General features: G+C 48.0%; 1 long non-coding RNA gene across 1 annotated transcript in view; it reads right to left on the reverse strand.

Annotated features, from left to right (window-relative positions):
* Positions 1–21931, reverse strand: part of LOC144501947 (uncharacterized) — a 40159-nt gene extending 18228 nt beyond the window's left edge. Inside the window, exon 1 of the long non-coding RNA XR_013499225.1 lies at positions 21710–21931. This is a non-coding gene — a long non-coding RNA (uncharacterized LOC144501947). The remainder of the gene's footprint in view (positions 1–21709) is intronic.
* Between the last annotated feature and the right edge of the window lie 5133 nt (positions 21932–27064).

A 27064-nucleotide genomic window follows, 5' to 3' on the forward strand; every position in this document is an offset into this window, starting at 1 on the left:
GATTCAATTCAGCTTTGTTGATAGTTCTCAAAGGAAAAGCTCACATTTCACGACCTGGGCCAGGATTTTCCAGCCGTTCATGGCCCACCGCTGCTGCAAGCGAGTATGGAGAATTTGGTGCTCAGCCAAATCTCCGACCAATGCAGCAGGACCAGAAAATCCCGTCGACGTGAACAGCCGGAAAATCCCACCCCTGGTGTTCATGGTAGCATCCTATCACTGAGATGGAAAGTGATGAATTTGATCCCTGCTGCTGACACCAGCAAAGGGAGACCAGGATATGGTCTCTAAATACTGGTTTGGCAGCTAGCACCTACACCCAGGTGGGAAGAACATTGGTTCAAGGGCAATATTTCCACTAATGAGTCAGAAGGGTTGATGTTGGTCCATAATCCAGAAGCCCCAGAACTCTAATTACCATATTGATCCCCAACAGGGGTACTTGTGACTCTCCCTCTGCTCCCTCTCCGAAAGGGCCAGAGGGCTTTTTTGACCTGGGTTGCAGCTTCCATTAGGGAAGGTACTCCTACTATAAAACCTGTGAGGAAGGCGACTCACTTCCCCACCAAATAGGTCAAGAAATCCATGAATTAGACTTGAGTTTGGCCCTGCACTATGGCTAGAACACAATTCACAGAATAAAATGAGGACATTCAGCTGATCCTATCTGCACTGGTCAACAAGGGACCATGCAGCCCAATCTCACTTTCCAGCTCTCTCTCTCTGTCACCTTCAGGCATTTTAATTGTGTGCCCAAGTACTTTTTAAAGGTTATGGCCAGGAATCTTCTCCCCAAAAAATTGTAAGTCCCCAATTCATGTGAGAATGGGAGTAACTCCCGCTGATTGTTTTTTACCGTGATTTTCAGAATGAATCTCCGACACTCTGAAAATCGGGGGGTTTGGGTAACGGAGAACCAAACCTATTCCCGCCCGAGAGACTGGCAGTGTAGATTTGAACGGGCCATTGCACATGCGCTGATCTGTCAGCTTATGGGCAGTGGACCACACCGCACTGCTGGCCTCCCGATCGCAGGCCAGCCCAATCGCTGGCCAGCACAGCAGCTCCCCCATTGCTGGCCTTGCAAACACCTCATTCCCCACACCCCAACCATTCGCTGGCCTCCTGGATCTCCCTGGGCCAGCCCCGATCTCCCTGGTCCCTTCCCGGCCAGTCCCAATCTCCCAATACCCACCACCCCTGGCGGCCCCAACCCATGCCCCCGACAGACCCAACGAGCCCTCCCCCACCCACCGGCAGCCCCGACTACCCCCCACCACCCTCCCCCGGCAGTCCCAAGGCTCGGGGAAGCCTGCGAAACGGCCTCCGCTGATGTTTCTAGGCCTACTGTGCTTCGGCTGGGAGAATTACCCCCATGAGAGTTTTTGGCTCCACCACCCAATCAGGCAATGAGTTCTGGATCCTCACCATCTTCCAGGTGAAAATCAATTCCCCTCGAATCCAGGAAATCTATGTCTCCCCAATGGCTATGGACCCTGCAATGAAGGGGGATAGGTCTTACCCATCCATACTATCTATCCACGTCCCGGACATGTTCCGAGGTTGGTGTCAATTGTTTGCAACCATGCCGTTCTGTTTAACCTCAAGTTGATATTTCAAACTGATTGCTTCTCCATCATGAAGATAATTTCCACCTTCACAAAGGGGTGCTTCTTTCCGTTAACCAAATAAACTAAATCAACAAACTGCAGGATAAATTAAAAGGGATACAACATCCAAGTAAACTCGAAGGAAACTTAAAACATCAGAACAAGACATGGTTGAAGGGATCAAAAATGCACCCCGTTGCCCTCAGTGCCCACTGGGCATGGACGCCCTTGATGATGCTAGCTGCTTACTCGGGACAGGCAGCAGTGAATCTAGCCACAGAAGAGGGGCAACCAGTTGGGATGGCCAATCCTTCCTCGACTGCCGGCTCCCTGGGAAAATTAATGGCCAGCCTGGTTATGTCCAAGAACAGCCCCACGAGGAGGTCCACCTCCCTCTCCATCCCCTTCTCCAATATTGAAGCTGTGTGCGTGTATGTGTGATGGCTGTTAGCAATTAAAATAATTACAAGTTTAACTGATAGTATAACAGATGATAAACAGATGAAACAAGTAGAGGTTGCTTGCTTCCAAATTCAACTAATTTATTTGAAGAATGAGCTCAATTATGATGAAATAACATTCTCTCTGAACTTAATGAAACTTATAGAAAGCAGAAGTTACTGCAGGTGGCCACTTGGTCGTCTGTCTGCTTTATTTATCTCTCTCTCGCACATACACAGCTTCAGCATTTATTCGGATACCCATAAGAAGCACAGCCTCAACGTGTAAAACAACTGAACATAAAAGTTACCCAATTTTAAAATCTATCTTTCCGATTGTCTTCAAATTAAATGACAATCAAAATTGCTCCCAACAACACAGTTGATTGAATGTTACTGGTAAACCTGACTAATTAGACATTCTACACAAGCTCTCACGCACGGACTGCACAAATCAGATTCAGCTCAGAAACACAGCTCTTGGCAAAAATATCTAACCCAAGCCCAGGCTAAAGAAACAGTACTCCGGGTATTGAAAGACACAAAGTCAATTCAGTTGATGGATATAATTATGCTATTACGCAGTATGTCATATTTTGAATTTTTAAATTTTGTTTGAATCCTTTCATTGGACAATGGCAGCCTCATTTAGCGAGGGAAATGACATGAAGATATTCTTCAGAAGCTCTTTAAAAATTATGTCACAAGATGTGTGCTGGGCCAGCATTTGTTCCTGTTGAGAAATACAGTGGGGAGCCGCTATTTTGAACCGCTGCAGTCCATGTAATGTTGGTGTCCATGTGGGAACCCGCTAGCTAGACAGATATTGCACGGTGAGATACTGGCATGATATAATAGGAGATACTGGCCTGGATTTTGCAGTTGTAACAGTGGCAAAATTGGTAGCGTTTATGTTCATTACAACTGTGAAGCTGAGAGCAACTTCTGACATTCACATTTACTCAGCTAAACACAGAAATCCAGAAGTTCCTGTCAGTGATTCCTGCTCCTCCATAGGATGCAGAATTAAAGTCCCCATAGATGGAAATTTTAGAAATGGTTAAGCGATGGTCTAGTGGTATTATCACTAGCTTATTAATCCAGAAACCTAGCTAACATTCTGGGGAGCCAGGTTTGAATCCCGGCATGGCAGATTGCAGAATTTGAATTCAACAAAAAAAAGTCTGGAATTATGAATCTACTGATGACCACGAAACCATCGTCAATTGTTGGAAAAACCCATCTGGTTCACTAATGTCCTTTAGAGAAGGAAATCTGCCGTCCTTACCTGGTCTGGCCTACATGTGACTCCAGAGCCACAGCAATGTGGTTGACTCTCAACTACCCTCTGAACAAGAGCGATTAGGGATGTGCAATAAATGTTGGCCAGACAGCGATGCCCATGTCCGATGAATGAATTTTTAAAAATTACTTAAATTGTCATGAACTGTTTTGCTGTAAAACCCTTGTTAAAGTTCTGCCTTGTTGAATGAGGAGTACTTGGATTTTCAACACTATTCTAAGCTCATAATTACTGCTGAACAAACTCTCTGGGTGGGATTTTACAGCTCCAAGGCCAATGGAGATTTCTGTTCTGGGAACCTTGCCCGCTCCGATTCGGAGATTTCTGTTCTGGGAACCTCACCCGCCCTGATTCCAGGATGGGCGAGGTGGGAGGGTTTCGGCCTCTGATCCTGAAAAAATAAATTTAATGTGCTGCAAAATAATTAAAAAGTTAAGGATCATCAATGGATTCTTGACATTGCTGTCTGTGAGAATACTTCAATGTGATTTGTTGCTTCGTCTGTTTGATGACATCACTATTCATGGTCACATGGTAAGCAGCTTCCAATCAACGCATGCATCATACAACCGCCCAAATGGAAATTTAAACACCTTACGGGAAATAATCAATCCTTCAAAAGTTGTAGCTAGACAGCAGGTTTAATGCTACTCACTGTTAACCAAGTTAAGATTTGGATTTGGCGATGATTCTGGTGTTGAACAATCCCAGGACTTTGTTTATGATTGTAATAAATCAAGAAGGTCAGCTACTGAAGTCTGCAGACCTCAATTTAAATTTTTCTTTTTAAATTCTGTCCATGCAATTAATGTTCAGTGAATTCAATTTTGACAATTTGAAGATACATTGCACAAATAACTGCAGTAATGTAAAAGTCAAACACTGCGGACGCTGGGAATCTGGGAATCAGCGCAACAGGCTGGGAGACTCAAGCGGAGGCCATTTAGTGGGCTCCCCGCTGGGTGCCACGGTCTCCATGCATGTCCAGCCGCCAGAATTCTGGTGCCATCTGCTCCGCACCAGAAATCGGTGCAGGGCTGAATAGTTTATGGTAATGAGGACTGAAGTCTCCAGGTCCGCCAGGACTGTTTCCCTCCAGTGGGCTTTACAATAGCTCCCCACTCACACAGAGCTGGCAGCCCAATACAACTGGAGTGAAGGGGGGCCATGGAGGCCCTCCAGGAAGTCGGGGGTAAGGGAGGGGTGCACCTTTGGCATTGGCATTGCCAGCTTGGCAGTGCCAGCCTGGACCCCTGGCACTGCCCTTGGCATTTCCCACCAGGCATCGGGCAGTGCCAAGGAGGTGGGGCCAGAGGGATGGGGCCTAATGATGGGCAGGGCCTCTGCTGGAGGGATCGATAGAGGTGGGGGGTCCTGCTGCCACTCTGCATTCACAGTGACAGAGGGAGGGAGGCCAGCGATTGAGGCTGGACATTGGGGTGGGGGGTTTGGCATGCTGGTGGGGGGATCAGGACTGCAGGAGAGGGTTCAGGACTGGGGGGTGGAGTCAGGGCTGCTGGTGGGGAGGGAGAGGAAATCAGGAGATCGGGCATGCTGCGGGTATGTTGGGGGTATCGAGGCAGGATGGGGGTGGGTCGTGGCTGGCCCAGACACGTCCAAGTTCCCAGTGATCGGGGGATGTTGTGGGGGGCGGGGGGGGGGGGGTCGCATGTACAGCGATGCAGGGTCATGGGACTGGCCAGCAATAAAGCTGGCCAGTGATCAGGAGGCCGGCCGATATCAAATATCCCCATTCATATTTTCCCCATCCCTCATTGGTGACTTAATGATGTTCCCCGCCATATGTTCCCCAATGTTTATAATTCCCCTCTTTTCGACATGATGTCACATAGGCGAGGTTTACATCCACTTTTTTAAAACGTGAAGCATGGTTAAGTATTGCCCCCTGGAGGAGAGGAGCATGCCCCAGCACCCTGACAATGCTCCCTGGCAATCACCCTGGCAGTGCCAGGGACACTAGCTGCCTGTGGAGATTCAATGGTGGAAGGGAGGCGTTAACTTTATGTGTGGAGGGATGTTGGTGGGGTACCCGAGGTGACCAGTACTATCAGGAAAACTTGGACAATACAAGACTCATGCAGCTAGTGTTTCTTTGTGTAAAGATGTAACTTTATTTAGACGAGCAGCTGATGTATACAATTCAAACAGGTCAATTATAGGTTTTCTTATCAATAACTCCAGTCTTCCATTAACTTTAAATCAATCATCTTCAATAATATCAATCAACAATATACCTGTCATGTACTCTAGCCAATTGCATCTCTCCTTCTGGCATCATGGTATTTCATTAGTTAACTAAAAACGAATGCTCCTTCCTCCCAGTTGGCTCAAACTACTTTCCCCGTTGCCTGGTTTCCCTAGGTGCTGGTTGTAAAGGTTAAAGGGTATGTTCTCATGGGTTCCCATATAGTGCACTGTCTAACTAGACTAACCCATGATGCCACGCCTGGACACCAGTCCGTCTCATCCGGACAATGAATAAACTCTATTCATGAAGTCAGATTAGGTGTTCTAATTGTTCCTACCACGAGGTAATAATTTAGACACTCTCAAGGCTATAGAATTCTCTCGGAATATGGTTTGACCCAATGGACTTTACCATGATGCTTTGCAGGATTTACCTTGATAAAAGCGTACAATAATTATTTAAAAATACATTAATACATTCAAAAATATTATTATATATGCTTTAAATCTCAATACTTGTTTATATCTCTTACTGCATTTCATATGTGTGAACTGCCTTTTTATTAGCTTATGAATTTGTGTTTTAAGAATCATTTAACTTAATATTGGTAGTTCTGTCAGTGCCTCAATATCTAATGTTTGAAAATCTTACTAATATTATTACCCCACTTCAGGGGGGTTGCCCTGCTGTCTGTGGGAGGAGCGTGTTCCCCTTATCTGGGGGAGTGGTGTGGTTGCCCCCCAGTTCATGTCTCATGTGTCGGGAGGGTTCCCCTTTATCTGTGGGTGGGAGAGTAATTTTTTTAATGCAAATTGGGGGGCCCTTTAAAAACATCGCCCCCGTTGGAGCTGGTGTTGCTGGCTGTCAGGCCAGCACGCCAGATTGTTTGAGCTCAGAGTGCCATAATATCTGGAGAGAAAACTCGGCCATGCAGCTGGAGAACTGAGCATTGGCTTTCTCGCCTCAGCCAGCACTCTGTGCGCAGAGTGCAAAATTCCACCTCACATGCTGGAAAGACTGAGAGGGAAGTGGTGAGGGCAGAGGTGTGGAGGGTGGGGTGGTCATGATTGAGGGCCCTGTCAATCATAAGGGCACACCTCAATTCAAAAAGGAAAACATGTTGCGTCATATTGGAAAGTAGCATCATCGGAACAGATGCGACGGAGGCAGAGAAACTGAGAGAATGGGATGGAGTCCTTACGAAGGTGGAATGTGAGGAGCCGTCGTCAAGAAAGCTGTGGGAGTTGGTTGCCTGTGATAAATATTGGAAGATAATCGATCCGCAGAAATGGAGACAGAAAAGTCAAAGGGACGGGAAGTGTCAGAGATGCTCCCAAATGACGCCACTGGCATGTCTTCCTTTTTCTTGAACCATGGACGACTTCCCCCAAATCACTGTGGCTGATAGGGCCCTGAACCATGTCCGACCCATCACTGCACCTCTGTCCCCATCCTTCCCCTCCCTCCCAGAGAAATGATAGGCTTCCTCCCGTCCTCACTTTCACCCTACGAGCCACTACACTCACGCATTCAAAGGATCATCCACTACTATTAGCCAACTCCAGCATGATGCCACCAGCAAACATGTCTTCCCCTCACCTCCCCTGTCAGCATTCTGTATGGACTATTCCCTCCGTGACATCCCACTCCACTTCTCCATCACCCCCAATACTACATCCCTTTCCCACAGTGTCTCGCAGGAGATGTAACATCTACACCTATACCTCTGTGGTGAACCATTGTTGGTTCCCACCAGGTAGTGCTGAGCCATGGTCTGGCCAGTACTATGAGTCTGTAGATATGTTACTGTTGGGGTTAGGGTTGGGCTGTTCTACCTGTTAATATAGTCCTATGGTACACCCCGGGGGCTCTGCCTCCTGGGAGAGGTATAAAGGTCACTGCTCTGCCTGGTGACCCTTTAGTCTGGGATCGTATACTATATATAGTAGCTCTGTTATTGTTGGCAATAAAAGCCTGTATTTCCAGAGTACTTCCAGCCTCTTGTGTGTTATATCGCGCATCAATTTTATTGCCAACAAGTAAATTATTTTTTTTGGAAAAAAACGACAAAAGAAAACATGGAGCAAATGCTTAAACCCGAACGGCTTACGTTGGACCCACGTGCGGCAGGAGCATCGAACACTTTCGACCACTGGTTGAAGTGTTTCCAAGATTACCTCGACGCCTCCACAGCGGTCACCGACGACGCCGACAGACTACGGGTCCTCCACGCGAGGGTAAGCGACGCTGTATACCTAGCGATCCGTGGGGCCACCGACTACAAACGGGCCCTCGAGCTTCTCAAGAAGCGATACAACAAACCGCCGAATGAGATCCATGCTCGATACCTTCTAGCCACTCGACGGCGGCAGCCCGGCGAAACGACGGAACAGTACGCGTGCGAGCTTCAGCAGCTAGCCAGAGCCTGCAACTGCAAGTCAGTGTCGGCAGACCAGTACATGAACGACCTAGCTCGAGATGCGTTCGTGACGGGAATCGGCTCGTCGTACATCCGCCTCCAGCTGTTGGAGCAAGGTAACCTCGATCTCACTAAAACCATAGAGTTAGCTGACGCTCTAGAAACGGCCTCCAAAAGTCTGGCGATGTACCCCGACGACCACGTGGAGACAGTGTGGCAGGGGCAGTCACAGACTCCACTTCATTCAGCGGGACCGAAAAGCTGCGCGATTGCGTTCCCAGCCTCGGACCTGACGACGGCAGCAGCTCCAGGTGGCCCGCGGTGTTACTTCTGTGGGGGGGTGAAACACCCTCGGCAGGGATGTCCAGCTAAAGCGGTGCTGTGCTCCGCCTGCGGCAAGAAGGGGCATTATTCCAAAGTATGCCGGTCCAAACCTCCATCCAAGAACAGCAGTGCGGCGTGTGACTCCCCGGAGCCGGCCTCCTTGTCTTCTGCGTCTTCAAGGTCTTCTACCACGTGCGATTCCAGGACGTCGCCATTCCGAACAACGGAGTCGCAAGACCCGTGCGACCTGCAGGGGCCGAAGGTTTTGGCGCCATCGTCCACGTGCGACCTATGGGGGCAGCCATTTTGGTTGGCACCGACCGCGAATGACCAGCAGTGGTCGTCATCAACCATCTCAGCTGCCTGCAGTTGCACCCACGAACCAACGGTGGCGTCGATCATCCTGGACCAGGCCAAGCCTCACAGACTCGACAAGTCCATGATGGACATACAGGCAAACAAACGCCCGATTTATTGTTTGTTTGACAGCGGGAGCACGGAGAGCTTCATTCACCCGGACACCGTGAAGCGGTGTGGTCTCCAGATTCGGACTGTCAAGCAGACAATTTCGATGGCGTCAAGGTCTCGGTCTGTCACAGTGCTAGGGAGCTGCGTGGTCAGTCTGACGGTGCAGGGCATGGTTTACGAGAACTTCAGGCTCCTTGTGTTACCGCACCTTTGCGCGCCAATACTCCTAGGACTAGATTTTATGGTCCACTTGAGTGTAACCCTGCAGTACGATGGGCCACTCCCTCCGCTTTCAGTGGGAGACCCGCAGCCTCTAAATTGCCCAACGCGCTCCACATGTAGTCTCTCAATGCTTAGGATTACCACACCCTCCCTATTCCAGAATCTCGTGCCAGGCTGCAAGCCCATCGCAACAAAGAACAGGCGTTACAGCGCTGAGGATCGGATCTTCATTCGATCTGAAGTTCAGCGGCTCCTCAAGGAAGGGATCATCCAACCTAGCGCTAGTCCTTGGAGAGCGCAAGTCGTGGTGGCTAAGAATGGGAACAAACCCCGGATGGTCATAGACTATAGTCAGACCATTAACAGATACACGCAGCTGGATGCGTATCCCCTCCTGTGCATATCTGACATGGTCAACCAGATTGCGCAGTACCGGGTGTTCTCCACCATCGACTTAAAATCTGCTTATCAACAGCTCCCCATTCGGCCAGAGGACCGACAATACACGGCCTTTGAGGCGGATGGTCGCCTGTACCACTTTTTAAGGGTTCCTTTTGGTATCACGAATGGGGTCTCGGTCTTCCAGCGTGCTATGGACCGAATGGTGGACCAGAACGGGCTGTGGGCTACCTTCCCGTACCTGGACAACGTCACCATCTGCGGCCATGACCAGCAGGACCACGATGCCAACCTTCTTAGATTCTTACGCACTGCATCTCGCCTGAATCTGACCTACAACAGGGAGAAGTGTGTATTTCGCACGCGCCGCCTAGCTATCCTCGGATACGTGGTGGAAAACGGGGTCCTTGGCCCTGATCCAGACCGTATGCGTCCTCTCCTCGAACTTCCCCTGCCCACTAGCGTCAAAGCACTGAGAAGATGCTTAGGCTTCTTCTCATACTATGCACAGTGGGTTCCCAATTACGCGGACAAAGCCCGTCCGCTCATCAAGTCTACCTCTTTTCCCCTAGCAACAGAGGCTCGCTTAGCCTTTGCAGGAATAAAAGCCGACATCCCGAAAGCCACGATGCACGCTATCGATGAGTCCATCCCCTTCCAGGTGGAGAGTGATGCATCTGATTTCGCCCTGGCCGCCACACTTAACCAGGCGGGCAGGCCCCTCGCCTTTTTCTCTCGCACCCTCCAAGGCCCTGAAATTCGACATTCGGCGGTGGAAAAGGTGGCCCAGGCCATTGTGGAGGCCGTTCGGCATTGGCGCCATTACTTGGCGGGTAAACGGTTCACTCTACTCATGGACCAGCGGTCCGTGGCGTTCATGTTCAACAACACGTTACGGGGTAAGATCAAGAATGATAAAATCTTGAGGTGGAGAATCGAACTCTCCACCTACAATTATGATATCATGTACCGTCCAGGGAACCTCAACGAGCCCTCGGACGCCCTGTCGCGTGGAACATGCGCTAGTATGCAGGAGAATCGATTGCAGGCTCTCCACAATGACCTCTGCCATCCGGGGGTCACTCGGCTCTTCCACTTCATAAAAGCCCGGAATCTACCCTACTCGGTGGAGGATGTCAGGTCCATAACCAGAAGCTGCCGGGTATGCGCGGAATGCAAACCGCACTTCTACCGACCTGACAGGGCACACCTCATTAAGGCCACTCGTCCTTTCGAAAGACTGAGTGTGGACTTCAAGGGCCCCCTTCCCTCGACAGATCTGAACGTGTACTTCCTCAATGTGATTGATGAGTACTCACAATTCCCTTTTGTCATTCCCTGTTCTGATATGACCGCTGCCACGGTTATCAAGGCATTACGGGATCTTTTCACCCTGTTCGGTTACCCCTGTTATATCCACAGCGATAGGGGCTCGTCGTTCATGAGCGACGACTTGAGGCAATACCTACTCTCATATGGGATTGCCTCTAGTAGAACCACGAGCTACAACCCAAGGGGTAACGGACAGGTTGAACGAGAGAATGCTACAGTCTGGAAGGCTGTCTTACTGGCGTTGAGGTCTAAAGGTCTTCCAGTCTCCCGTTGGCAAGAGGTACTCCCTGATGCGCTCCACTCCATACGCTCAATCCTGTGTACGGCAACCAACGCTACTCCTCATGAGAGAATGTTTTCATTCCCGAGGAAGTCTTCCTCTGGGACCTCATTACCGTCTTGGTGGACGTACTCAGGACCTGTCCTCCTGCGGCGGCATGTTAGGACCCGCAAGTCCGACCCTTTGGTTGAACAGGTCCATCTCCTCCACGCCAACCCTCAGTATGCCTACGTGGCATATCCTGACGGGCGAGAGGACACGGTCTCGATTCGAGATCTGGCGCCAGCAGGTAGCTTGGAAACCCCTGTCGCTCCCACACCTCCTGTTAGGGACCCCCCAACCATTATTTCCCCTCCTGACACGGCGCGGGCAGTATCGGGACCACCACTTAACCCTCTTACTCCCGTGTACAGCTTGTCTGAGTCCAGGACATGGTCGCCACTTCAAGGCGTGCCCGAGTTCAGCGGATTGTCACCACCTCGTGGTCTACCGGCCCGTGAGGCACTGGAGGAGTCGCTGGACACCGCCTTGGAGAGAACGTCACCCCGATTGCCTGAACCGGTGTCATCGCCGGTGTTGAGGAGGTCACAACGACGGTGCGGTCCCCCAGACCGTTTGAACTTATAGACTGATGAACAATTGTTCTGTGTTTGTATCCCGCCGGCCTTTGTTTTCAAAGGAGGGGTGAATGTGGTGAACCATTGTTGGTTCCCACCAGGTAGTGCTGAGCCATGGTCTGGCCAGTACTATGAGTCTGTAGATATGTTACTGTTGGAGTTAGGGTTGGGCTGTTCTACCTGTTAATATAGTCCTATGGTACACCCCAGTTGGCTCCGCCTCCTGGGAGAGGTATAAAGGTTACTGCTCTGCCTGGTGACCCTTTAGTCTGGGATCGTATACTGTATATAGTAGCTCTGTTATTGTTGGCAATAAAAACCTTTATTTCCCGAGTACTTCCAGCCTCTCGTGTGTTATATCGCGCATCAACCTCCTCCCTCCTCACAATCCATGGCCCCATTCAGGTGAAGTATTGTTTCATCTGCACCTTCGTCAGATTAGTCTACTGGACTGGCTGCTCACAATGTGCTATCCTCTACATTGAGGAGACCGAGTGCAGGCTGGGTAATCACTTTCCCTCAGACATTCAGCAAGACCTCACCCTTCCCGCTACTTGCCAATTCAACTCACCATCTTGTTCTCATGCCCACATGTCCATCCTTGGCCTGCTGCAATGTTGGGGAGACCATGCAGATGCTAAGACAATGGATGAATGAACCCTGCTCGACAATCACCAGGCAAGAGTGTTCTCTTCCTGTTGGGGAACACTTCAGCGGTCACGGGCATTCGGCCTCTGATCTTCGGGTAAGCGTTCTCCACGGTGGCCTTCACAACACATGACAACGCAGAGTCGCTGAGCAGAGACTGATAGCCAAGGTCCACACACATGAGGACGGCCTCAAACGGGATCTTGGGTTCATGTCACACTATCTGTAACCCCCACAACTTGCCTGGGCTTGCAAAATCTCACTAACTGTCCTGGCTGGAGACAATACACATCTCTTCAACCTGTGCTTAACCCTCTCTCCCCTCACGTTGTCTGTACCTTTAAGACTTGATTACCTGTCAAGACTCGCATTCCAACCATTATTTTGTAAATTGAGTTTGTGTCTTTATTTGCCCTGTTTGTGAACAGAACTCCCACTCACCTGATGAGGGGGCAGCACTCCGAAAGCTAGTGGCTTGTGCTACCAAATAAACCTGTTGGATTTTAACCTGGTGTTGTGAGACTTCTTACTGTGTTTACCCCAGTCCAACGCCGGCAGCTCCACATCACTGCTGCAACGTTCCAGTGGAGCCCAATGTAAAATAGAGGAACAGTGCCTCATCTTCCGATTAGGCCCGTCACAGTCTTTTGGACTTAACATTGAGTTCAACAACTTCAGACCATGAACTCTCTCCTCCATTTTGATTTATTTTCCTGACCCCTCCCCCACAGGGACATCTATAATTTGTTCTAATGTTTTGTTAATGTTTTTTCTTATGTTTTTGTTACAGAGTGTTGACCCTTGTTCTTGCTTTTATTATAATCTAATGTCACTATGAACACCTTTTTTAGTCTTAACACAACCATCAACACTCTCTTTGTTTTGTGCCCATGATATTTTTGTCAATGTCTCCTGAGCTCCCACCTATCCCTGCCCTTCTATTCTACTCCACCTTCTCCAGCACCCTCTCCAATATTATAATCCATCACATTTCCACCCCTCTTCATCTCTGGTAACATTAACTCTACTTCTCTCTCCACAGATGCTGCCACACCTGCTGAGTCTTCCCTGCAATTTCTGCTGTTATTCCAAATAACTGCAGTATTGGTCAAGTCCTGGTGGTGGCAACATGGAGCGCTATTTCTTCCAACAGCACCACCTGCAGGAACCCAATATTACCGCAGGTTTTATTCAATTGAAATCCTCCCTTTTCTCCCTGCTTTACAATCATTTTTCAAAGATTACCAACGTCAATGTTTGCATTCTATTTCTCTCTTTTGAAGGGCAAAGAGCCAGCCATTGATTATGAACCAACTGTCCCAGTAGGCAGCTCAGTAATAGAATAATAGAATTCCTCCAGTGTAGAAAGAGGCCACGCTACTGCGCCTGTTCGGGTACACTGAGGGAGAATTTAGCATGGCTAAGCCACTAACCAGCACGTCTTTCAGACTGTGGGAGGAAACGGGAGCACCCGGAGGAAACCCACCGAGCCTGCACCAACAATAATCTCACTCAGGCCCTATCCCCATAACCCCACACATTCACCCTGTTAATCTCCCTATCATTAAAGGACAATTTAGCATGGACAATCCACGCAACCCACACATCATTGGAGTGTGGGAGGAAACTGGAGCACCCGGAGGACACCCACGCTGTTGAATACACTCTAATTCACTTCCTCTGTACCTCGGGAGATATTACCCTTATTTTTTTAACTCCAAAAATCCATGATGTTAAGATAAAGCTGTGATTAAGCAACTTAAAAATATGCTGTGTAACAGTGTTCTGTCGAATTAAGATGTGTAGGTTAGGTGGATTGGCCATGCTAAATTGCCCCTTAGTGTCAGGGGGATTAGCAGGGTAAATATGTGAGTTACAGGGGGCCTGGGTGGGATTGTTGTAAGCTTGATGGGCTGAATGACCTCCTTCTGCACTGTAAGGATTCTATGATTCTGTTACTCTTTGTCTCAAATAAAATTGGTTTGCCAGCTTAAAACACAGTGAAAAGAATTTCAAGCAGGCTGTGATTTGCTGCTATTCCACTGGGAGAGGAAAGAGGTGGTATAAAGGCTGGTGGGCAGTTGATTTAGTGAAATCAAAAAACTCGAATCAGCAGGTATGTGTTTATGTTACAAATATAAATATAATAAGTATAATGGGGCAGCACGGTGGTTAGCATTGCTGCCTCACAGCATCAGGGACCCGGGTTCGATTCCCGGTTTGGGTCATTGTCTGTATTGTGGTGATATAAACAGGGCCTAGTTTTAAGGCTGATAAAATTGGATATCCTAAATTGAAGAATTGGGCACATTGAAATCAAACACAGTCAAACCTCAGGCAGGCCAATTGTACAATACACAAATGTGTCTGGGCCTGACCCATCAACCACCCATCAAAGGTCGTTACACTCTACTTGAGACTTAGCAGGAGATCATGGCACCTCATTGAAATGTATCGGTCTATTGTTAGAAGCCCAGATCGGGCCAGACTTTCTGTCACCAAGAGATCCTGTAGAAACCTTACCTGATAACAAGTTTAACAACATGGAGATGGACACCTGGGGGGCGGACCCTGGTGTCCTGTCAGGCAGACATCAAGAAACCCACTGGGTATTGGAACCCCCTCCTGGGACCTCATTGGCCGGAAGCCAGAGAAGTTTCTGGAAAGGCAAGCAGGCTGGGGATAAAGGGACACACTCAGAGGCACACAGCAGCGAAGACTCGACAGGGGAGACAGCCGTGACCATTCGGAAGACTGACCAGAGAAGGAAGGAAGGAAGGAAGAAGCGGCCATCGAGACTCACCTTCGTGACGACAGACCAGAGGGACTCAGAGAATCGGGCCTGCAGTTTAACCAAACCATCTTTGCGGGTAGTATACTTGAATCTGGAGTATCCTCTTGTTTTATGTGGGTAATTTAAGGGTTAATAGTGTTATTATTAATAAACTTGTTGAACCTTTACTTGTGTTTGTCCTTTGTCCACCTTGCAAATAAGGGCACCGGGGTAAAACCTTGGAGTAAGTAAACTGGTTGAAAGTATCTGAGAATTAACAGGTACAACAGTATGGAGTTTGTACGTTCTCCCCGTGTCTGCGTGGGTTTCTTCCGGGTGCTCCCGTTTCCTCCCACAGTCTGAAAGACATGCTGGTTAGTGGATTGGCCATGCTAAATTCTCCCTCAGTGTACCCGAACAGGCGCAGGAACATGGTGACGAGGGTATTTTCACAGTAACTTCATTGCAGAGTTAATGTAAGCCTACTTGTGACACTAATAAGTAAACTTTAAGGAAGCAATGATTTGATGCATCAGCTGTGACTGTCACTAGCCTGTCTCTCTTTTGCTCCCTCCCTTTCCCCCTTCTCTCACCTACAGTTCAAGCAGTCTTTAAAAAAACTCTTGTCCATCTCGGACTGTTCGATATGGGTTGAAAAACATTTGTTTTAAAAATAAGTCTTGGAAAATAAGCATAAGCCATTTGCCTTGTGCTGTTATAGATGTTAAAGGAAAACATTTTTGGAAATGTTGCTTCTTAAACATGCAGAAAGAGAAGGGAGATCAGGCTGCAGTAGGACACAGTTGGAGTAGGACACAGGTTGGCTGGTGAGGGGGGTCATTCTGCTTTACCCTTCATCCTTTTCTCCCAATGTCCATTAAACCGGTCAGCAAATATGATTGTGTCACTGGAAGGATTTATTGTCTCCATTTGCCTCATGTCATTTCACAAAGTGGCTTAGCAGAATTAACAAGCCATCAGAATCCACTGAACTTCCACATGATCACTAGAAATTCCTCCCATTGGCAGTTTAACAATAGACTCCAACCTTCCCACCTCCAACTCCCCAATTGACAGTGTTCACTGACAACTGGGCTCAAAGACACTAATATCTGCTTGTGTCATAGAAAACCCCACTCCTTTTTGCCTTCTTTACTATCTTTGAATAGCAAGGGGATAAAAGTGCAACATTTACCAATGGTAATAAATCTTTTCAATGGTTGTAATGGTCGGACTTTGTGCAGGAACAGCCATTGTTTTGGTACCTCCAGTCTCCCCATTAGTCAGTTTTGTATTTGCATTGTTCCAGGCAGGTGTGATCCGCAGATACATCAATGTTGCGTTCATCAAAGATTTGGTCGACTCTGTCCATTCTTGGAGAAGACCCAATGTGTTAGTGAACTCCTTCTCCTCCTCATAAATAAATAAGCACTCACCTTTGGCATTCTCCCTGCTGGCATGCCAGCTGATACTGAACGGACCACGCATTGTGCACACTCTGCCCAAAAATGCCTTTGTGGTTCTATTGCCATCATAAAGCCCACTTTAAAAACCAAATTTAGCTATGCTCTTGCTGATTATTCCCAGGACCCTGGCAATGGCATTAATTGGATTATAAACACTTCCCTTCAACTTTTAGGATGCTAATGACCCACTTCTGCTGGCTGCAGGCTTCAAATCTCCCCTTAATAATTTGAATTTGTGGGGCGAATTTTCCCATCCTGCATGCCACGAGAATTGTAGTGGGCGAGGGGTGGACTATGGAAAGATCCGTTGACCTCAGGGAGGATTTTCCGGTTTCAGGGCAAGTGCAACCGGAAAATCCTGCCTGGTGTGATGTTGCTGACAATGAAAAGTCAACAACCTGATAAGCTAACTATGTTCGTATCTCTACAGATGCTTCTGGACCTGATGAGTATTTCCAGCATTTTCTGTTTTTATTTCAGATTTCCAGCAGCTGCAGTATTTTGCTTTTGTATTGCTGGCCGTCCCCTTTAGTTTTTCCTTCAATTCTAATAAATACCACCAATAGTTTTTAGCCTGAACGTCACACTTCCGCAGCAAAATACTCTTCACCTTTCACAGCAAACAGGAGTATATTTTGGGAAGCAAAAGGATTAAGCTTGTTTCTGCTCAGGTGTACCTATACACAGATATGTTGTTAAGCTAGTTATTGTAACAATTTAAGAATAGGGATGTTTTGCTGCAATTGTATAGGGCATTGGTGAGGTCATTCCTGGAGTATTGTTTACAGTTTTGGTGTCCTTGTCTGAGGAAGGATGTCCTTGCTTTAGAGGGAGTACAGCAAAGGTTTACCAGGCTGATTCCTGGGATGGCAGGTCTGTCATTTGAAGAGAGATGAAGTCGGTTAGGATTATATTCACTGGAGTTTAGAAGAGTGAGTGGGGATCTCATAGAAACTTATAAAATTTTAACAGGATTACACAGGGTGGATTCAGAAAGAATGTTCCCAATGGTGGGAGAGTCCAGAACGAGGGGTCATAGTTTGAGATTTAGGGGTAAACCTTTTAGAACTGAGGTGAGGAGACAGTTCTTCACCCAGAGGCTGGTGAGTGTGTGGAATTCACTACCACAGAATGTAGTTGAGGCCAAAATGTTGTGTGATTTGAAGAAGAAATTAGATATAGCTCTTGGGGCTAAAGGGATCAAAGGATATAGGGGGAATCAGGATATTGAATTCAAAGTTTTTAAGTTTATTTATTAGTGTCACAGGAGGCTTACATTAACGCTGCAATGAAGTTACTGTGAAAATTCCCAAGTCGCCACACTCCGGTGCCTGTTTGGGTACACTGAGGGAGAATTTAGCATGGTCAATGAACCTAACCAGCACATCTTTCGGACTGTGGGAAGAAACAGGAGCACCCGGAGGAAACCCACGCAGACACGGGGAGAACATGAAAACTCCACACAGACAGTCACCCAAGCAAGGAATCGAACCCGGGTCCCTGGAGCTATGAGGCAGCAGTGCTAACCACTGTGCCACCGTGCCACCCAATGATCAGCTATGATCAAAACGAATGGTGGAGCAGGCTCAAGGGCCAAATGGCCTACTCATGCTTCTAGTTTCTATGTTTCTATGATTTAAAACCACCTTCTGTGTTCACTTTCCAGGAAATAAGCTTTATGTGTAAATGCTTGAATCAATGAAGGAATCACTCATTTTTGTTTGTGACAAATCTTAGCACTATACCCAGCAAGATATTAGAGATAGTGAATGATGGTCACCAGGCTGTTGATTACCTGTATTTGTGGTCTGTTGTGATTATTGTTGGCTCTGTAATGACTGTCCCATCGGGGGATGCACTTAGCAATCATTTGCAAAAGCAAAATGCTTCTGGTATTCAGGAAATTTGAAATAAAAGATGCTGGAAATACTCAGCAGGTTGGGGAGTATCTGTGAAGAGAAAGAGTCTTAAGGTTTCACGTTGATGGTATTTCATTGGAAAGGTAATTGATCTGAAATGTTAACTTTCTTTGCTGCCGCACTTGCTAAGGATTTGCAGCGTCTTTTGTTCTTTCATTTCTGCCCTCTCTTAAACATTTGTGAATTGTTTGAGTCCAGATTCTGAAAGACTGCTCTTGTGTCTTTGAATTCCATTATTATTGACCATTTTTGATCTATTATGAAGGTGCTATTCTTCTCCTATATACTTCCACCTTCCCCGTGGTGCAATTAGTGAGCGCGTTCGGCTGTTAACTGAAAGGTTGGTGGTTCAAGCACACCCAGGTAAGCAACTTTCAATGCTATGCTCTGTCTGTATAGCACACAAGAAGAATACTTTTCACTGTATACCAATGCATGTGACAATAATAAACCAAATCAAATACTGAGTTTGCACATCAGAGTGAAGACAGATATCAGTTGACAAGGATTCAATTTGGTTCTATAGCCGAGAGGCCAATTGCCAGGGGGCACAGATTTAAAGTGATTGGTAATTAGAGGTTACATGAGGCAAAACGTTTTCATTCAGGAGGCAGTGGGCATCTGGAATTCAATGCCCAAGTTGAATAGTATGATAGTGAATTGGGAAAATTGAGCCATAGAACCATAGAAAAATTACAGTGCAGAAAGAGGCCATTCAGCCCATCACACCTGCACTGGCCAGAAAAATGAAACTAGCTGCTCATTTTAATCCCATTTTCCAGCACCTGCTCTGTCGTCTAGCAGGTTACAGCACTTCAGATGCAGATTCAGGTATCTTTTAAATGAGTTCAGTGTTTCAGCCTCAATCACCAACTTAGACTATAAGATCATAAGACTATGTCTAATCAGTGCAGACGTGATGGCTGAATGGTCTCTTTCTGCACTGTAACTTTTCTATGGTTATATGGCTCAATTTTCCCAATTCACTATCATACTATTCATGTTGGAGGCAGATGAGAGACTCCTTAGAATTCCACATTCATGTAAAACCTTTCGTCCTGAACATATCTTTCAAGGGGCACGGAAGAGTTACTGCTTTTGGGACATATGATGTGTAGTTGACTAGAATATTGCAAATTACTTCATCTGCTCATTTAAAAAAAAATTCATTTATGGGATGTGAACATCGCTGGCTAAACCATTTTCTATTGCCCATCCCTAATTGCTCTTGAGAAGATGGCAATAAGTTGCCTTCTTGAAATGGTCCCTGAGGTGTAGGTACAGCCACAGGGGTGTTAGGAAGTGTGTTCCAGGATTTTCACCCAGTGACAGTGAAGGAACGATGATATATTTCAAAGCCAGGATGGTGAGTGACTTGGAGCGGTACCTCCAGGGAATGGCGTTCCCACGTATCTGCGCCCCTTGTCCTTGGTCATGACTTGTGCTCCCTAAGGAACCTTGGTGAGTTACTGCAGTGCATCTTGTAGATGGTACACACGGCTGCCACTGTTCGTTGGTGGTGGAAGGACTGAATGTTTGTGGGAGGGGTGCATAATCAAATGGGATGCTTTGATCTGGATGGTTTATTTATTAGTCACAAGTGAGGATTACATTAACACTGCAATAAAGTTACTGTAAAATTCCCCTCGTCGCCACACTCCGGCGCCTGTTTGGGTCAATGCACCTATCCAGCATGTCTTTCAGATTGTGGGAGGAAACCAGAGCACCCGGAGGAAACCCACTCAGACACGGGGAGAACATACAAACTCCACACAAACAGTGACCCAAGCGGAAATCAAACCCAGGTCCTTGGCGCTGTGAGGCAGCTATGCTAACCACTGTGCCATCGTGCCACCCTGTGTTGAGCTTCTTGAGTGTTGTTGGAGTTGCACCCATCTAGGGGAGTGGAGTATATTCCATCACACTCCGAACTTGTGCCTTGTGAATTGTTGCCAGGCTTTGGGGAGTCAGGAGGTGAGTTGCTCACTGCAGGATTTCCAGCCTTTAACCTACTCTGGTAAACACAGTATTTATATGGCTCATCCAATTCAGTTTCTGGCCAATGGTAACCCCCAGTATGTGGATCGTGGAGGATTCAACAATGGTAATGCCATTGAATGTCAAGGGTCTGTGGTTAGATCCTCTTGTTGGTCATTGCCTGGCACTTGTGTGGTGCGAATGGTACTTCCCCCTTCTTCTGTTGAATCTGATTTCTTAAGTGTATATTGATTCTGAGGTAACAGTCTGTCACCATCCATTTTCCATCAGTCAGAGAGATCAGGCACGCCCTGTGGTGTCCTGCACTCTATCCAGGGTTCCTGGCTATCTTATAGTCTCATCATCCTGCAGGCACTTTGCATATGAACGTAGGTTCAATTCCAATGGAAGATCTTTTCACAGAGTCTGAATATGGGGAGTGAGGTTGAATTGTAATTCTGTGCGTTCCCTCATACAAGATACTGCAGCAAACTTGTCAATCCTGTATCATGCTGCTACAATTCAAGTCGTGCATAAGGCTGCAAAGTTTCAGGGGAGGTGGTGGCACAGTTGTATTGTCACTGGACTAGTAGTCCAGAGAGCCAGAGCAAGATCTGAGGCCCCTGTTCAAATCTCACCATGGAAGATGGTGAAATTTGAATTCAATAAAAATCTGGAATTAAAAATCTACTGATGACCATGAAACTATTGTCGATTGCCAGACATTGGTTCACCAATGTCCTTACCAATGTCTCTACTTTCTCAGAAGACTAAGGAAATTCGGTATGTCAGCTATGACTCTCACCAAGCATTCTTTCTGGTTGTATCACAGCTTGGTATGACTCCTGCTCTGTCCAAGACTGCAAAAAGCTACAAAAGGTTCTGAATGCAGCCCAATCCATCACGCAAACCAGCCTCCCATCCATTGACTCTGTCTACATTTCCCGCTGCCTCGGAAAAGCAGCCAGCATAATTAAGGACCTCACGCACCCCGAACATTCTCTCTTCCACCTTCTTCCTTCGGGAAAAAGATACAAAAGTCTGAGGTCACATACCAACTGACTGAAGAACAGCTTTTTCCCTGCTACCATCAGACTTTTGAATGGACCTACCCTGCATTAAGTTGATCTTTCTCTACACCCTAGCTATAACTGTAACACTGCATTCTGCACTCTCTCCTTTCCTTCTCTATGAATGGTATGCTTTGTTTGTATAGCGTGCAAGAAGCAATACTTTTCACTGTATGCCCATACATGTGACAATAATAAATCAAATCAACTCAAATCAAACCTGCCGTCCTTACCTGGTCTGGCCTACATGTGACTCCAGATCCACAGCAGTATGGTTGACTCTCAAATGCCCTCTGAAATGGGGAGCAGTTAGGGATGGGCAATAAATGCCGGCCCAGCCAGCGACACTCTCATCCCATAAATGAATAAGAATGGTGGTCAGGGGTTAGCTCATGAAAATTCTCTATTGCTGCAAAGGCTAATAGAGGGAGATGTGGCAGGGCACACACTGCGACAGCTGGTGGAGTGTAGAGGGTGAAACGTTGAGGCTTTATTTTAGTGTAATTTTGGCTGTCACAGCTGTGAATTCACATCACAACACACATTGCAATGCTGTCTCCGTGAAGAAATTTCATGCAGGCTCCATCTACTGGCAAAGGCAGAAATAGCACATTCCTTCATATCCTCCACTGAGCAAGAATAGAAGTTTGCTCTCTGCTGGTCAGACTCCTTTTCGCAATCAGCTTCATTTGTTTAAGAAGCAAACTCAGTGGCAGAAGATCTTGCAAATAAAGAATGTTCACGTTAATACAGCACCTCATTGGAATAAAATGCCTCAAAAGGTATTTCAGACATAATAACCAAGAATTGACTTGTCACCAAGGTTTTTGGCCAGTCCTGTCTTTTTTTAATTCATTTGTGGTACATGGCCATCAGGCTGGCCATCATTTATTGCCCATCCTAGTTGCCCTTGAGAAGTTGGTGGTGAGCTATGTTTTTGCAACTGAGTGGCTTGCTAGGCCATTTCAAAGGGTAGTTGAGAGTCAACCACATTGCTGTGGCTTTGGAGTCACATGTAGGCCAGACCAGGTAAAGACTTCCTTCCCTCAAGAACATTAGCGAACCAGATGGGTTTCTCCGACAATCGACAATGGTTTCACGGTCATCAGTAGATTCTTAAGAATCAGGTCATCAGTAGATTCTGCAGTCCCTATCTGCTTCAAGAAGACGACCATCATCCCGGTACCTAAGAAAAACCAAGCAGCGTGCCTTAATGACTATCGGCCGGTGGCTCTGACATCCATCATTATGAAGTGCTTCAAAAGGTTAGTCATGACACAAATCAATTCCAGCCTCCCGGACTACCTGGATCCACTACAGTTTGCCTACCGCCACAACAGGTCCACTGCAGACGCCATCTCCCTGGCCCTGCACTCAACCCTGACTTCTTGAGGCCTTCGGGGTTCCCTGCGTGCTGCCACACATAATGGCTTCTTACAGCCTCCTTCATATAGTTCAAAAACACAAAAAGGGGCTATGTTAATTTAAAGAAGCCGCACAAAAAATAAATGAATTAAATTGCACTCTTTTCAAGAAATCCTTCTTGTCGCTATTGACGTATTCACTCCTTTGGAAGATTCATTGTGATGTCCAAGGCGACCATGTATTATCAGTGACTCTCTCGTGACAGATTCTGAGATAACGTGGTTGAACAACGCTTAAGCAATCACCTGTGGGGACAGCTCGTCTGCTGTGATTTCTATCTTCAGAAGACTTTCAAAATTTAAATTGAAAAGTTTGTTAAAAAAGCAGGAATATTCGCAGTTTCTGCTGGTGATCATTTCCAGATTCTTGCATTTTGATGTCTTAAAGACAGAACATCTGAAATGCACACCAGGTTGGGCCAGTATGTAAAAGAGAAAAATTATCATAGAGTCCCTACAATGCAGAAGGAGGCCATTCCACCCATCAAGTCTGTACTGACAACAATCCTACCCAGGCCCTATCCCCACAACCCCATGTATTTACCTTGCTAATCCTCCTGGCACTAAGGGGCAATTTAGCATGGCCAATCAACCTAATCTGCACATTTTTAGATTGTGGGAGGAAACCAGAGCAAATTTGAGAGTCTGTAGGTGTTGCTTTGGATACTCATATATGTCCAGTTATGCTTGGCTTTTTGTGGGATATAGAATCATGGGATCCCTACAGTGGAGAAGAAGGCCATTTAACTAATCGAGTCTGCATCGACATCTTAACCAGGTCCACCCTGTGCCCTATCCCCGTAACCCCATGTATTTTACCCCATTAATCCCCTAATCTACACACTAAGTGGAAATTTAGCCAATCTACATAACCTGCACATCTTTGGACTGTGGGTGGAAACCAGAGCACCGGGAGAAAACCCACACAGACATAGGGAGAACATGCAAACTCCACACAGACAGTGACCCAACCCGGGTCCCTGGCGCTGTGAAGCAATGGGGAGAAAGACTTCTGAGTGTAGTTGACCAGTTAATTTCTAATTCTGTTAGCGGGTAGAATGTTATTGGCCAAGGTAGGTAATGTGTATTAATGTGATTGGATCATCCAGTTTGGATGACAGATTGGGCGGGAGAAACAAATCTTCAAAAATATCTGTTTTGCTCATGTGATGTAACATCAGAGAGGTAGGAATCCTCTGACTGTCTCTCTCCCAATACGTATTGGTCAAATAAAGAACATCTTTAACTGCATACTGTCTTTCGCAAGTCTTTGTATTAGCTGAGATCAGCTGAATGCCAGACCTCCCAGAGGGAAACCCCAGGAAAATCCTCTTACATCTCTTTCTGCCTTCTGAAGAGACAACTCTCTCCCCAACACTCTGGTTCATTCGTAGGACATTCCCATCATCCTTTCTCTCCCCTAAGGCACCTTTCCACTCAAGCGGAGGAGGTTATAACACCTGCCATAATACTTCCTCCCTTATCATTCACGGCACCAAATACTCCAGTTTAGGGAAAACACAACTTGTTTATTTACAGGTTAAAACTATACAGAGGCTTGCAGCCTCATGGCTGTCGTCAGCTCCCGAGATGATAATGAGTATAGAAGGCCTCACTTGCCAGGCTGATCTCCCCACCCTGCTCCCCGATTGGTTCTCCAGATCATGTGACCCTTACTCTGCCAATTAATCCTTAAAGGGACAATCACCACACAGTGAAACAGCAATTTATTTGTATTTAGCATATCGCTCACAGTGTGGTGTCCTCTACACTGGGGAGTACAAATGGCAACTGGGTAAGCCCTCCGTTCAGTCTGCAGACATGAACCTGCGCTTGCTATTGTCTGTCCTTTCAATCCTCCACCTTGCTCCCACTCTGACCTTTCTGTCCTTGACCTGCTTTAATGTTTCAATGAAGTTTAAAGCAAACTCGATGTACACCATTTCATCTTTCATCTTGACACTTTACAGCCTTCTGAACATTGAGTTCAACTACAGAAACAGAAAATGCTGGAAAATCTCAGCAAGTCTGACAGCATCTGTGGAGAGAGAATAGAGCATCAAATTCATCGAAGGATCATCCAGACTCGAAATGTTGGCTCTATTCTCTCTCCTAATACTACAAACAAATTAAAAAATGATTAAGTTTAAAAAGGTAAATCGTCATAACCTCAACCTGTGTAAGATCCATGCATATCCACGCGGCACAGTGGTTAGCACTGCTGCCTCACAGCCCCAGGAACTTGGGTTTGATTCTCAGCTTAGGTCACTGTCTGTGCGGAGTCTGCATGTTCTCCCCATGTCTGTGTGGGTTTCCTCTGGGTGCTCCGGTTTCCTCCCACAGTCTGAAAGACGTACTGGTTAGTTGCAAGGGCCATTCCAAATTCTCCCTCAGTGTACCTGAACAGGTGCCGGAGTGTGGCAACTAGTAGATTTTCACAGTAACTTTGTTGCAGTGTTAATGTAAACCTACTTGTGTCACTAATAAATAAACTATTCTGTCTTCACAGATGCTGTCAGACCCGCTGAGATTTTCCAGCATATTCCGTTTTTGTTTCAGATTCAAGCATCTGCAGTAATTTGTTTTTACCTGGTTGGGCCTCGATGGTCTCTTTCTGTGCAAGACATTCCATGTACTTTTCTTTAGTTATGATGCAACAATAGTCCCTGTTGTTTTAAAAGATGGAAATTGATATTACTCTTGGGCAGCAAGTCTGAGCTTAATGTGTTCCTACTTCCACAAGAGTGTTTTTGTTTTAAAAAGCGATGTAAGTGTAGTTTATCCAATCAAAATATTGATAATAGCCCACCAATTAATAACTGTCAACATTATAATCAGAACATCTAATCCATAATACTTTGCATAATTTTGCATATGTCTGGATTGAACCTCATCAAGCAAAACAATTTAACCATATACCTCCCCCCCACCCCCTCATCTCCCCTCCCCCTCCCCCCCTCATCTCCCCTCCCCCGCCACCCCCACATCTCCCCTCCCCCGCCACCCCCTCATCCCCCCTCCCCGCCACCCCCTCATCTCCCCTCCCCGCCACCCCCTCATCTCCCCTCCCCGCCACCCCCTCATCCCCCCTCCCCGCCACCCCCTCATCTCCCCTCCCCCGCCACCCCCTCATCTCCCCTCCCCCGCCACCCCCTCATCTCCCCTCCCCCGCCACCCCCTCATCTCCCCTCCCCCGCCACCCCCTCATCTCCCCTCCCCCGCCACCCCCTCATCTCCCCCGCCACCCCCTCATCTCCCCTCCCCCGCCAGCCCCTCATCTCCCCTCCTCCGCCACCCCCTCATCTCCCCTCCCCGCCACCCCCTCATCTCCCCTCCCCCGCCACCCCCTCATCTCCCCTCCCCTGCCACCCCATCTCCCCTCCCCGCCACCCCCTCATCTCCCCTCCCCCGCCACCCCCTCATCTCCTCTCCCCCGCCACCCCCTCATCTCCCCTCCCCGCCACCCCCTCATCTCCCCTCCCCGCCACCCCCTCATCTCCCCTCCCCGCCACCCCCTCATCTCCCCTCCCCCGCCACCCCTTCATCTCCGCTCCCCCGCCACCCCATCTCCCCTCCCCGCCACCCCCTCATATCCCCGCCACCCCCTCATCTCCCCTCCCCCGCCACCCCCTCATCCCCCCTCCCCCGCCACCCCCTCATCTCCCCTCCCCCGCCACCCCCTCATCTCCCCTCGGCCGCCACCCCCTCATCTCCCCTCCCCGCCACCCCCTCATCTCCCCTCCCCCGCCACCCCCTCATCTCCCCTCCCCCGCCACCCCCTCACCTCCCCTCCCCCGCCACCCCCTCATCTCCCCTCCCCCGCCACCCCCTCATCTCCCCTCCCCCGCCACCCCCTCATCTCCCCTCCCCCGCCACCCCCTCATCTCCCCTCCCCCGCCACCCCCTCATCTCCCCTCCCCCGCCACCCCCTCATCTCCCCTCCCCGCCACCCCCTCATCTCCCCTCCCCGCCACCACCTCATCCCCCCTCCCCCGCCACCCCCTCATCCCCCCTCCCCGCCACCCCCTCATCCCCCCTCCCCCGCCACCCCCTCATCCCCCCTCCCCCGCCACCCCCTCATCCCCCCTCCCCCGCCACCCCCTCATCCCCCCTCCCCCGCCACCCTCTCATCCCCCCACCCCCGCTACCCCCTCATCTCCCCTC

Source organism: Mustelus asterias, chromosome 12 (assembly GCF_964213995.1).
Source record: "Mustelus asterias chromosome 12, sMusAst1.hap1.1, whole genome shotgun sequence".
NCBI lineage: Eukaryota > Metazoa > Chordata > Chondrichthyes > Carcharhiniformes > Triakidae > Mustelus > Mustelus asterias.